This window comes from Octodon degus, unplaced genomic scaffold (assembly GCF_000260255.1).
Source record: "Octodon degus isolate 3935 unplaced genomic scaffold, OctDeg1.0 scaffold00182, whole genome shotgun sequence".
NCBI classification, from domain to species: domain Eukaryota; kingdom Metazoa; phylum Chordata; class Mammalia; order Rodentia; family Octodontidae; genus Octodon; species Octodon degus.
Window position 1 is genome coordinate 3,400,692 of NW_004524758.1, and position 12,206 is coordinate 3,412,897.

The following is a 12,206-nucleotide window of genomic DNA, read 5'->3' on the forward strand; positions in this document are numbered from 1 at the left end:
TGTCAATAAAATAAAATATTACATTTTTAATGTGTAATGATTGTTTACACTAACCATCAATATTTTCTTTTTTAAAAAAATAATTTTATTGAGGAACAAATAGCAATGAGACAGTTTTAAAACTGATTACTAGCACAGTTTCAATAATTAATATACTGCATATTGATGTCTTAGTGGTTATTCATTGTACAAGATGCAGACATGATATCCCGTGCACAAACACTATTAGGACAAATCTCTCTATTCAGTGATCCAAGAGAATTGCTAGTGTATCTATCCTAACAATTTTAAACATACAGATACAAAAGTCGTTCATTTGTATCCCTTTTTTTGTTTAGTTTTGTCAGAGAACAGTATTCCATTGTCATTTAAATATTGTAGGTGCCTGAATTCAACAAAATATTCCAATATAGTCCAGTATCCCATAATAGCAGTGGATTTTCCATAAGACTGGCAATGACAGAAGTTGTTGACTTGGCCAGGGAGATGGCTCAGTGGAATAAACACTTGCCTGGCAGGTGCAAGGACCTGAGTTCAATCCCTGGTTCTGCTAAAAAAGAAGAAAAAAAAAAAAAGCTGTTGACTTGAGCCTTTTACAACTCAGCATATTAATGTGGCTTTACTTATTATACTTCATTTTTATACTTTTCTGCTGGATGGTTAAGAACAAGATAAAGCAAGACCTATATAACAAGAAATGTAACTTTTGTATCTAATAAGGTCAGTCAAATCTCCTCAGAATTTATCCAGAAACCATGTACCACAGTTTGTAGATCTTTGTGAGTGTCAGCTATGTGAATGAGTCATGGCCATTGCATGATCAATTTGCTCTGTGAGTGCCTGAGAGAATGTTTTCTATCCATGTGACTCTTGTTAGGCACTCTACATCATCAATCACTTTCCTCTCTGGCCCCATAATCTCCTTGATAAGAAAATTTGGGATACAACTGAGTTACAGGCTGTTACAGTTCAGGTTCTCCTATGTCCTGAGTCTTAACTGATCTTGAAAGGCTAGGGCCAAAATGTTGGCTGTCCTTGCAGCCATTAATTTTCTCTAATTTTTGGTCTGTGAACTTTGGTTGTTAGCCATCCAGAAGAGAAGCTTAGTAATATTAACCTACAACAAAGGCAATTGAGATGAACCTATCTGTCTGAATATAAAACATCTGAGGCTTACCCTAGAACAGGTTTTTCCATCAAGTATTGATATGTTAAACTTTAAGTCCTTACAGAATATGAAGGAAAAAAATTAAATAAAAAAAATTTTAAATAAGAATAAACAATTACATATTTTTACACAGAAATTTAGAAATCTAGCCATATACAGCATTGTAGGACAGTCCTATAAAAATTTTCTTTCTTGTCTCTTGTTTTCATTTATCATCCCCCTTTTTTAAAACACACACTTGAGAGATAGTATGGAAGTAATTGGTATGTCATGACAAGCAGTATGTATTTAGAAGACACAATGACAGGCTTTCCAATATGACCCTACCACTACATATTGCTGTCTTCAGTGCAGTTGCTTAGTTCACAGATATCAGCATAAATAGTCAGGGTGAGATTCCTACCAATTAACTGCTAGTTTCAAAAGCATGCTGCACATCCTCAGGATCATTCCCTTATCCATTTTGTGCATATAAGTGTATAGATTTGCCTCTGCCATGTTTCCTAGCTTTTCTCCTTGGCCACTCTTCATTGTCTAATCCTCAAGCTCTTGCTTTCCTTTTAATTGTATTATACATTTCTATTTGTATTTCTTCTTTTGAGTTCTTATACTAGGGAGATTATACGATATTTACACATGTGGGTCTGGTCTATTTCAGTTATGAGTATATCTTCATGTGGCATCCACTTAAATATAAAGTCTTCAAATTTATCATTCTTTATAGCTGAGAAACACTCCACTGTATAAAAACACCACATCTTCTTCATCTATTCCTCAGATAATGGATATCTTGATTGTTTGCAAGATTTGGCTATCACTAATTCTGCTACTATAAACATAGGTACCCATACATCACTATATGATATTTTCAGTTCCTCTAGGAAAATTCCCAATAGGAGGATAGCTGATTTGAATGGGATTTCGAGTCCTAGTTTTTAAAAGACTCTCCACACTGATTTCCATAATGTTTGTTCCAGTCTACATTGCCACCAGCAGTGGAGAAGGTTTCCTTTTTCCCCACAGCCTCTCCAACATTTGGTGTTGGTTGATTTCTTAATGATGGCCATTCATTCTGGGGTAAGATGGTATCTCAGTGATGTTTTAATTTCCATTTCATGGATGGCTAGGGATGTGGAGCATTTTTTCATATATTTATTCGCTTCTTTAATTTCATACTCTGAGAAGTATGTGTTCATCTCAGATGCCCATTTCTGGATTCGGTCTTTAAATTTTGGGGCCCTAATGGTTATTAATTCTTTATAAATTCTAGAGAGCAGACCATTGTCTGAGTGCTTATTAATCAAGATTTTTTCAAAATTTGTGGGTAATGTTTTCACTTTGTTAGTAAGTGCTTTTGATGTACAAAAACTTCTCAATAAGAGGAGGTCCCAGTTCTTAATTCTTTCCAATAGTACCTGTGCAATATGATTTCTGTTCATGAACTCTTTGCCTACCCCTATGTCTTCAAGAGTTCCTCATACTTTCTCTTCCAGGATATTTAGTGTTTCTGTCTTAATGTTTAGATCTTTAATCCACTTTGACTTTAGCTTAGTGCATGGTGATAGACCTGGGTCAAGTTTTAGTATTTGGCATGTAGAGACCCAGTTTTTCCAGCACCATGTGTTAAAGAGGCTTTCTTCCAGTAAACATGTTTGGACCCTTTGTCAATGACAAGGGGGCTGAGTGTGTTTGTAGAGGCTGCAGCATCTTCTAATCTATTCCATTGATCCTCAGGTCTACTTACTTGCCAGTAGCTTTGTACTATAATTTCAAGTCAGGAATTGTAATGCCTCCTGCCTTGTCTTTGTGCCTGTGATTGCCTTTGCTGTTCTATATCTTTTCTGGTTCCAAATAAATTTCAGAATGATTTCTCTAGATCTGTGAGGTATGTTGGTAGTAGTGTGATAGGGATTGCACTAAATCTGTACAACAATTTTGGGAGTATGGCCATCTTCATGATGTTGATTCTTCCTATCCAGGAGCATAGAATATCTTTCCATTTTCTGAAATCCGCTATGATATCTTTTTTTCAAAGTACTGTGATTTTTCCTTGAAAAGATCTTTGACTTCTTTAGTTAGATGAATTCCAAGGTATTTCATTTTCCTCGGTGCTATCATAAAAGCTATTGTTTCTCCAATTTCCCTCTCAGTGTTTTTGTTATCTGTGTAGAGGAATGCTATTGACTTTTGAGTATTGACTTTGTATCCTGCTATGCTACTGAATTTGTGTATCAATTCTAGTAGCTTCTTGGTGGAGGTTTTTGGATCTACCAAGTAAAGTATCATGTCATCCGCAAATAATGATAATTTAACTTCTTTGCCTGTTCTTATTCATTTCATTTCCCTCTCTTGTCTAATGGCTCTAGCTAATGATTCCAAAATTGTATTGAATAGGAGTGTGAAAGAGGAAATCCTTCTCTTGTATCAGATCTGAGAGTAAAAGATTTCAGTTTTTCCCCATTTAGAATTATGCTAGCCATTGGGTTGCCATAGCTGGCTTTTATCAGATTGAAGTAGAGGCCAACTATGCCAATATTTTGTAGGTCTTTGAGCATGAGTGAGTGTTGAACTTTGTCAAAATCCTTTTCTGCATCAATTGAGATGATCATGTGGTTTTTAGTCTTTGCTCTATTAATATAGTGTATTATATTTATAGATTCGCATATATTGAACCATCTTTGCATTCCTAGGATGAATCTTACTAGGTCATGGTGTATAATCTTCTTGATGATTTGTTGTATCCTATTTGCTAAGACTTTATTGAGGATTTTTAACATCTGTGTTCGTGAGAAAGATTGGCCTGTAGCTATCTTTTTTAATTGCATCCTTCCCTGGTTTTGGTATAAGTATAATACTTGTCTCCAGGAATGATTTTGGGAGGACTGCTTTCTTTTCAATTTCATTGAAGAGTTTTAGAAGTATAGGGATTATATCTTCTGTAAATTTCTTGTAGAATTCAGTGGTAAATCAGGCAGGGCATGGACTTTTCATTGTCAGTAGGTGTTTTTTATTACATTTCGTATTTCACTGGCTGTTATTAGGTTATTGGGAGTTGTTATATCTTCTTGATTCAGTTTTGGTAATTTGTACCTATCTAGAAATCTGTCCATTTCATCTATGGCTTCTATTCTGTGAGAGTAAAGATTCTCAAAGTAGCTATTGATAATCTTCTGAATTTCCACTGGATCTGTGGTAATTATACCCTTATCATTTGTTATTGCTTGTATTTGAAATTTTTCTTTCCTCTTTTTGATGAGGTTAGCTAGGGGCTTATGAATTTTATTTAGTCTTTCAAACAACCAGCTTTTAGATTCGTTCATTTTTTTTAACTATTTCTTCATCTCAACTGAATTAATTTCTGCTCTAATCTTTTTGATTTCTTCCCATCTTTGGGCTCTGGGTTTGTTTTGCTCTTTCTTTTCTGCATAGTGGAGGTGCAACATTAAGGTGTTTATGTGTTCCCGTTCTGTTTTCCTAATGTGTGAGTTCATAGTTATGAATTTCCCTCTGAGAACTGCTTTCAACACATCCCATAAATTCCAGTAAGTTGTGCTTGAATTTTTGTTGAATTGTAGATATTGTTGAATTTCTTGTTTAATTTCATCTGTGACCCAATGGTTGCTAAGTAATGTGTTGCTTAATTTCTATGTATTCATGGTGTTTTTCTTTCTTCTTGTCTCATTTATTTCCAGTTTCATTGCACTGTGATCAGATAATATGCATGGGATATTTTCTGTTCTCTAGCATATATTTATGCATGATGTATGGATCAGTATGTGGTCTATTTTAGAAAATGACCCATCTACAGCTGAAAAAAAATGTATATTCAGCTTTCATTGGGTGGAACACTCAGTATATGTCCACTAAGTCCATTTATTCCAAGCTCTGATTAAGTTCTGCTACTTCTTTTCTAATTTTTTGTCTGATTGACCTATCTTTTTGGGATAATGGGGTGTTAAGGTCTCCTGTTAAGATTGTAGTATTGAATACTAGATTTTTCATGTCCATTAAGAGTTGTCTTATATAGTTGGATTCTCCCTTGTTTGGTGCATGCATATTTATGAATGTTACCTCTTCCTCTTGAATTTTTCCCCTAGTCAGTGTACAGTGGCCTTCTTTATTTCATTTGATCATTTTTGGTTTAAAGTTGAGATGGCCTGCGAACAGGGTTGCTTCTCCTGCTTTTTTCTGAGATGCGAGGGAGTGTAGTATTGTTTTCCATCCTTTGACTTTTAGCCTTATAATTTCTTTTTGAGTTAAGTGTGTTTCTTGTATACAGCAGATTTTTGGATTTTGTTTCCCAATCCACTATGCCAGTCTCTCTTTTAATTGATGAACTGAATCCATTTACATTGAGGGTTATAATTGAGATGTATTGACCTATGATCAACATGTTATATACCTGCTGTTGTTTACTCCTTTTTCTCCTGTGTTTAACTGTTTGCCATATTTAGTGGGTTCCTTCTGTTCTTGTTCATGGAATTCTGATCATTTTGGTCCCTCTCTAGAACATCGTTTAGTACTCTGTGTAGGCTTGGCTTTGTCATTATAAATTTCTTTTGTTGTTCTTTTTCATGGAATTGTTTCACTTCTCCATCAAACTTGAAAGAGAATTTTGCAGAGTACAGTAGTCTGGGCTGGAATTTGTTTTCATAGAGGACTTAAAGTTCTCTGCTCCATGCCCTTCTTGCCTTCATGGTTTGTGAAGAGAAGTCTGCCGTAATTCTCATGGGTTTTCCTTTAAATGTGATCTGTTTCTTTTCTCTAGAGGCTTTCCGTCTATTGTTCTTGTGCTGGATTTCTGGGATCTTGACAATTATATGTCTCAGTGTGTTTTTATTTAGATTGAAGTTATTTGGAGTTCTGTGTGCTTGGGTTACCTAAATATCAGATTGTTTCCTCATATTTGAGTAATTTTCTGCTATTACTTCTGCCCATATTCTTTTTATATCATTTGTATTGACTCCACCTTTCTCATTGATGCCTATTAGTCTCATGTTGTTCATTTTTGCATCATCTTGCAGGTGATGAATTATTTTTTCCTGCATCCTAGTTGTTTTTAAGAGATTTTTTTCTTACCTTTTTACTAGTTGTGATAGTGTCTTCAAGATCTGAAACTCTATCTTCATTTTCACTCAAATGGTTTTACAAGCTTGCGATTGAGGTTTTAAGTTCCTCTATATCTCTTTGACTCTGTTTCATGCGATCTATTTCTTTACTGTATTGCTCATTCAAGGAATCTGCCATTTTTCTAATCTCCTTTATTTTTTATCAGTTTCTTTTTTTTCCTTTTCTTTGGAACCAGGGATTGAACTCAGGCCCTTGCGCTTGCCATGCAAACACTTATTCTACTGAGCCATCTCCCCAGATCCCCATCAGTGTCTTCTTGAGAAGCAGTTATTAATTCTTTTAACAGAGATTATTTCTGATCTGATTTCCTTTATATGTTTCTGCATTTGATTCTTTACTTCAGATGCTACTAATTCAGAGATTTCTTTTTTCATTTCACAGGTTGTTTCTGATCTGAGTTCCTCTATGTTTTCTGCAGTTATTTCTTAATTTCAGATGCTATTAATTCAGATATTTCAGCTGTGTACTTCCTCTGCCAGTGCTAGTGTCTTCTGTGCTAGTGTCCTCTGCAGTTGTTCTGGGTGGGCTTAGGGCCTGAGATTGCATTTTGCTCCTTCTTTTTGTCATTTTTTATAGCACTGGCTCTGACCTCTGGTGCAGAGCTTTGGTGCAGTTATAACCTTAGCACCTTCTGAATTGGGGTGCAGATCTATTATGTCTGAGTTCATCCAGTTGTGCCTGTCTTGGGTCTAGCTGCTGTGTTTGGCTCCTTTCTGTTGCAACCCTTGGAAGTGAATCTGTTGTGCCCCTCTGGCAAGATGTTTTTGCTCCTAGGTTAGTTGGGTGGTTCTGGCCCCTAGTCTCTCTGCAGGGACTTCAGCTGCAGAGTTTCAACCCAGGCCTGTATGCCAGGCCTGGTCTGGGTCTGGAGAGTTCCAGAGGGCACAGGGAAGTGCAGAAGCTCTCCTACACATTCGCCAGACCTGGGCTTGGGCTAGGTCTGTGAGGTACCGAGAACATGGCAGAAGTTCTCGCTCACTCAGCTGGCTTGCAGGGGGCACAGCAGAGGTGGAGGGGTCTTGAGAGAGTGGCAGAAGTTCTCACTCATGTCGTGTGCCTGGCTTGGTCTGGTGAGGTCTAGCAGGTGCAGAGAAGCTGGAAGCTCTCCCTCACACTCACCGTGCCTTGGCTTGGGCTGGGTCTGGGGGGGTCCAGACAGCATGGCAGAAGTTTGCACTCAGTCGGTGGGCTTGGTGGTGCTCCACAGGGGTGGAGGAGTCCCCAGAATGTGGCAGAGGGTCTCACTCATGCCACTCACATGGGCTTGGTCTGGAGAGGCCCAGCAGGCACAAGGGAGCCAGAAGCTCTCCTACACACTTGCAGGGCCTGGGCTTGTGCTGTGTCTGAGAGGTCCCGAGAGTGTGGTAGAAGTTCTCACGCAATTGGTGGGCTTTGAGGGGGCACTGTAGGGGGTAGAGGGGGTCCCAAGAGCATGACAGAGGGTCCCACTCATGCCACATGCCTGGGCTTCGTTGAGAGAGGTCCAGCAGGCACAGGGGAGCGACAGTGTTTACATTTTTAAAAAATACGACAGTCAGAACCATTCCAGTAGTGGCACCTCAACATTTTCAACATCAACTCTTAACCTGCTTACAAGATCTGAAAAATAACAGCAGAATAAATTCCTATGTGAATTACAATGAAAATACAAACAAAATTCTATTGTAGAAATAATCTTTGCTTTAATTATGACACCTAAGGAGGTCTTCACACAAGAGAACAATATGTTCCATATGCAAGTGTGGCTTACATTGATAGCACATGTGTTGTGTTTTCCTGTCTTCTCTCCTAGGACATACTTGACATCTTGTTGGTCTTCCTATTTTCTTATGAAGTTCTTGTGATGTTTCACTTGTCCATCAGTCTGCTCCAGAATTATTTTGAGTTCTTTGGGGAATTATACTGTTCTTCACTTATAATCGATTATTTATCAGTTCTAGTCCTGATCCTCTATGAAAAGTTCTCCACATTTTGTGCCTGCTATTGTGAACTATGAAACTAGCTATTCCTTACAAGTTTAGGATTGTATAAAACATAATTACTGGCTGACATTTTTAAGTAGCATCATAGTTGCTGCAAAACTTGTCAACATCTACTTTGCCTTTCATGTTGTTGTAAAAAGTGATGATTTCCATCCTCATTTGTGTTAAAGATTCACTATCAACATTTGTTTGTTTAGAGACAGAGTCTTCCTGTGTAGTCCAGGTTGGCCTTGAGCTCACTTTGAGGAATAGGCTGATTTTGAACTTACAGGATCCTCATGCGCCAGCCTCTGGAGTGCTGTGATTCCAGGCATGCACCACAATGCCCTGTCTTACCATCAGTCTTATCATCCTGCTTCAATGTTGGGGCATCATAGTTACTTTGTTTTTCATCCCTGTTATAGTGTCCCAAGCCAGCGGGTCAGTCAACGAAGGTCACCTGGGAGAGGAGCTGGGAATTGAGGAGGGGACAAAGGACAGGAGACACAAGAAATGGAGACAAGACAGGATTCCGATAAGTCTCGTTTATTCAGGGGAGGCGCTGGGTATATATAGTGGAGGAATAGAGAAATGACGTCAGCGGGTAAAAGGCACGAGTAACTAGGCAACCAGGCTATGACAGGAAGTCCCACCTCCGAGGCATAGCAGGAGACTTATGGGAAATAGGCAGGGTAAAAAGAACTAGGAACTTAGCTCAGCAGAGGTAGGGGAAGAGGAAGTCAGCGTCACTAATGACACTGATGCACCAAGAGAATTTTATAGGTCAGAGGCACTCAGGTGACCATTAAGGGATATGTGGCATGGAGTCATGATGTGGCAGATTCGCAGGATTTAGAAAGACTCACTTGCAGTAGTATTGGAGGCCTGGAGTTATTGTGCCTCCCACAGTATAGGAGGGCAATGTTACATGTTTCTGAAGCCCAGTGATTGTACACTTCTTTGTTACAAATTTATAACATGTTCTCCAGAAACTTTAACTTTGTTCTTGCACATAGTTCCCGTGCTGTTCAACTTGTGTCCCTTTACCAAGGTATTAACAGTGGGTGACTAGTGAACCAAGCACCAGTTGGAACATTTGTGCTACTTTTCGAAATGGCTGGAACAAGTCTGTTCACAACTTCGTACAGTTTATTACTACATGAATAAAGAATTGGGAGCTGAGTTCCAGGATATATTTCTAAATTCAAGGTGAAAAGTGTTCTTGAATCTTCCAGGGCATATTTTTATGCCATATTTGGAAGGTTTACTTGACCTATATTCAACAGTCACAAAATGATGCAAGTTGTTCATCAATTGTCATGTATTCAGATGGTGTATAAACTGCCTAACAGTTGGAAATAAAGCTTTCAAGAAGTGAGCAAATAGCAGCCAAATTGTCAGACTTTTCTCTTTCTTGGCGAGTCTTTTTGTCATCAAAATGTAGGCAATTTTGAAGAAAGTAAATCTTAAGTGTCATTTTTGTTCTAAAAATCTCAAGGTCACATCTGTCATTTCTCTATAAATCCTTTAGATTCTGACAATTAAAATGATGAAAATCCATGAAGGGAAGCTTTTAGTTCAGATAGTGAGGCACCCTAATAAATATATTTTTGAGCATCACTATATATATATATATATATATATATATATATATATATAGAGAGAGAGAGAGAGAGAGAGAATGTTTTCCTATATTTTACTTCTTGTGTATTTCAAAACATCTTATGGCACATTATCTATTGCAAACAATTTCCATTGGATAGAATTGGAAATCTATCCATAGGTTTTACCCCTGGAAAGAGCCTAACAGGACCTTCTGACACATGCTAACACTGGGTCATTTAGGTATATGTGGCCATTCAAATTTTTATTCACACTAATGTTCTCCTCTTCATCTGAATCAAGGCCTTCACTCTATTGTATCCTATCTTGCTAACTTCTTTGGCTTATGTGGTCCGAGTCACCTTGCAACTCACTTCCAACCTCCTCAAAGTTGTAAAAGTATATTTTCATGCAACACTGTACTCAATTGGGCTAATTCTACAAGGAAAACCAAAAGAAAGCATTTAGTAAAAAATATTAGACATACACAAAAATTTAACACAGTGTATTGTATGGGTCAAATTCACCCATTTACACTTTAACACTTATGTACACACCTTGCTGTTCATCTTATCAGGTGGGTAAACACAAAGATCGATTCCTTATTACCCAGTGTAGCTACTGAAGTACAGGACCAGCTACTGTTACGCTAAAGTACATATTTTCACTAGAAATGTATGGCATGGGCACTCTTGCCCAGTCTGAGAAAGCCAGTTGAGGCCATGAAAGCACTTTGCATGGTACTGTCAGGGCGGGCACTTGTCATCACGCATTTGCCCAAACCCATGGGATGCACAGCCCTGAGGATGAGCCCCACTGCAAGCTACAGGCTTTGGATGGTAAAGATGGGCCAGTGTGGCCTCACCGGTTATGACAAGTGTGCCACGCTGGCCGGGGATGTGGACAATAACAAAGACTATGTACATGTGAGAGCAGCAGACACTGTGGACGATCTCTGCAAATTCTCCTCAATTTACTAACAAAATCCATGTAGATTTATATGTTCAAAATTATACAACACCAATGAAAGAAGTAAAAACATGTCCTTAAAAATGGAAAGAACATACAGTGTTCGTTGCATGGGTCCTAGCATGTTGAATTATTCCAATTCTCCCCAAAATGATATGCATACTTAAGGCAAACCCTATCAAAATTTCACCAAAATACTTTGTAATATAGACAAAGTTACTCTGTAATTTATATGGAGAGCAAAAGAACTAAAATTGCTAGAACAAAATTTTAAAGGAAAAGTGGTCGCTCTAGTTGGCTTTTATGCTCTATGATTTTGATGCTGAGACAGACGTAGAACAGTGAGAAAGAACAAAGAACCCAGAAGTTGTTCCCCACAAGTCTATTCAACTGATTCTCAGTAAAAGTACAGAAGTGATTCATTCAATGGCAGAAAATACAGTCTTCTCAGTGCCATCCACAAACAGGAAGAAAATGAGCATCAGTCTAACCCTCATGCCCTGACAGACACAGCTCAAATGGTCTTGAATTTAAATGTAAAGTGTAACACTTTAAATCATTTAGCAATAACACTGGAGGGCCTAGGACTAAAGGAAGAGTTTTTGGACTTGATATCTGAAGCCCAATTCATAAAATAATTGAGCCTCATTAGAATTTCAAACTTGGTTTATAAAAGATCTTCTTTGGCCAGGCATGGTGGCACACACCTGTACTACTTGTACTAGGGGGGGTGAGGCAGGAAGATTGCATGAATTTTAAGCCAACCTGACCTACATAATGAAATCTGGTCTAAAAGTACTAAAAGAATAAAAATTAAAAATAAAAAGATCCTATTGGTTGGACAGAAGTTAAGTTGTAGACTGAGAGCTAACATCAGCAAGTCACAGGGGTGAAAAGAAGACTAGTATATAGACTATAGAAAGAATTTTCAGACCTTAAAAGTGAATAAGAAATCTAATAAGAAAAGGAACACAGAAAAAGTAAAAAGATATCTCATTGAAGATCATATAGAAAGCAAGCACTCAAAAAAAGATGTTTAAGTTCATTAACCTTCATGGGAATCCTAAAGAAAACCTGTGAGTTATTACTCTCAAATAATGATAATGCACTTATCAAAATAGCTAAAATCAAAAGTAGAAGCAGCACCAAAATGCTAGTGAGGAGAGAGCGGGACGTCAGGCTTCTGCCCTAGAACCTTGTTTGTGGTAACGAGGGAAGACCGGTGACCACCCGGCGCGGAAGCTGCAGCAGGTGGGGGATTAGAGTCGTGGAGGCGCCCTTTTGTGTGGGGGCACGCGAGCTGTGTGAGGCTAGCGCCCAGGATCTTCACGTGAAACCTACCGGAGCGCGTAGGGCCAGGAGCAGAAGCCGGTTAC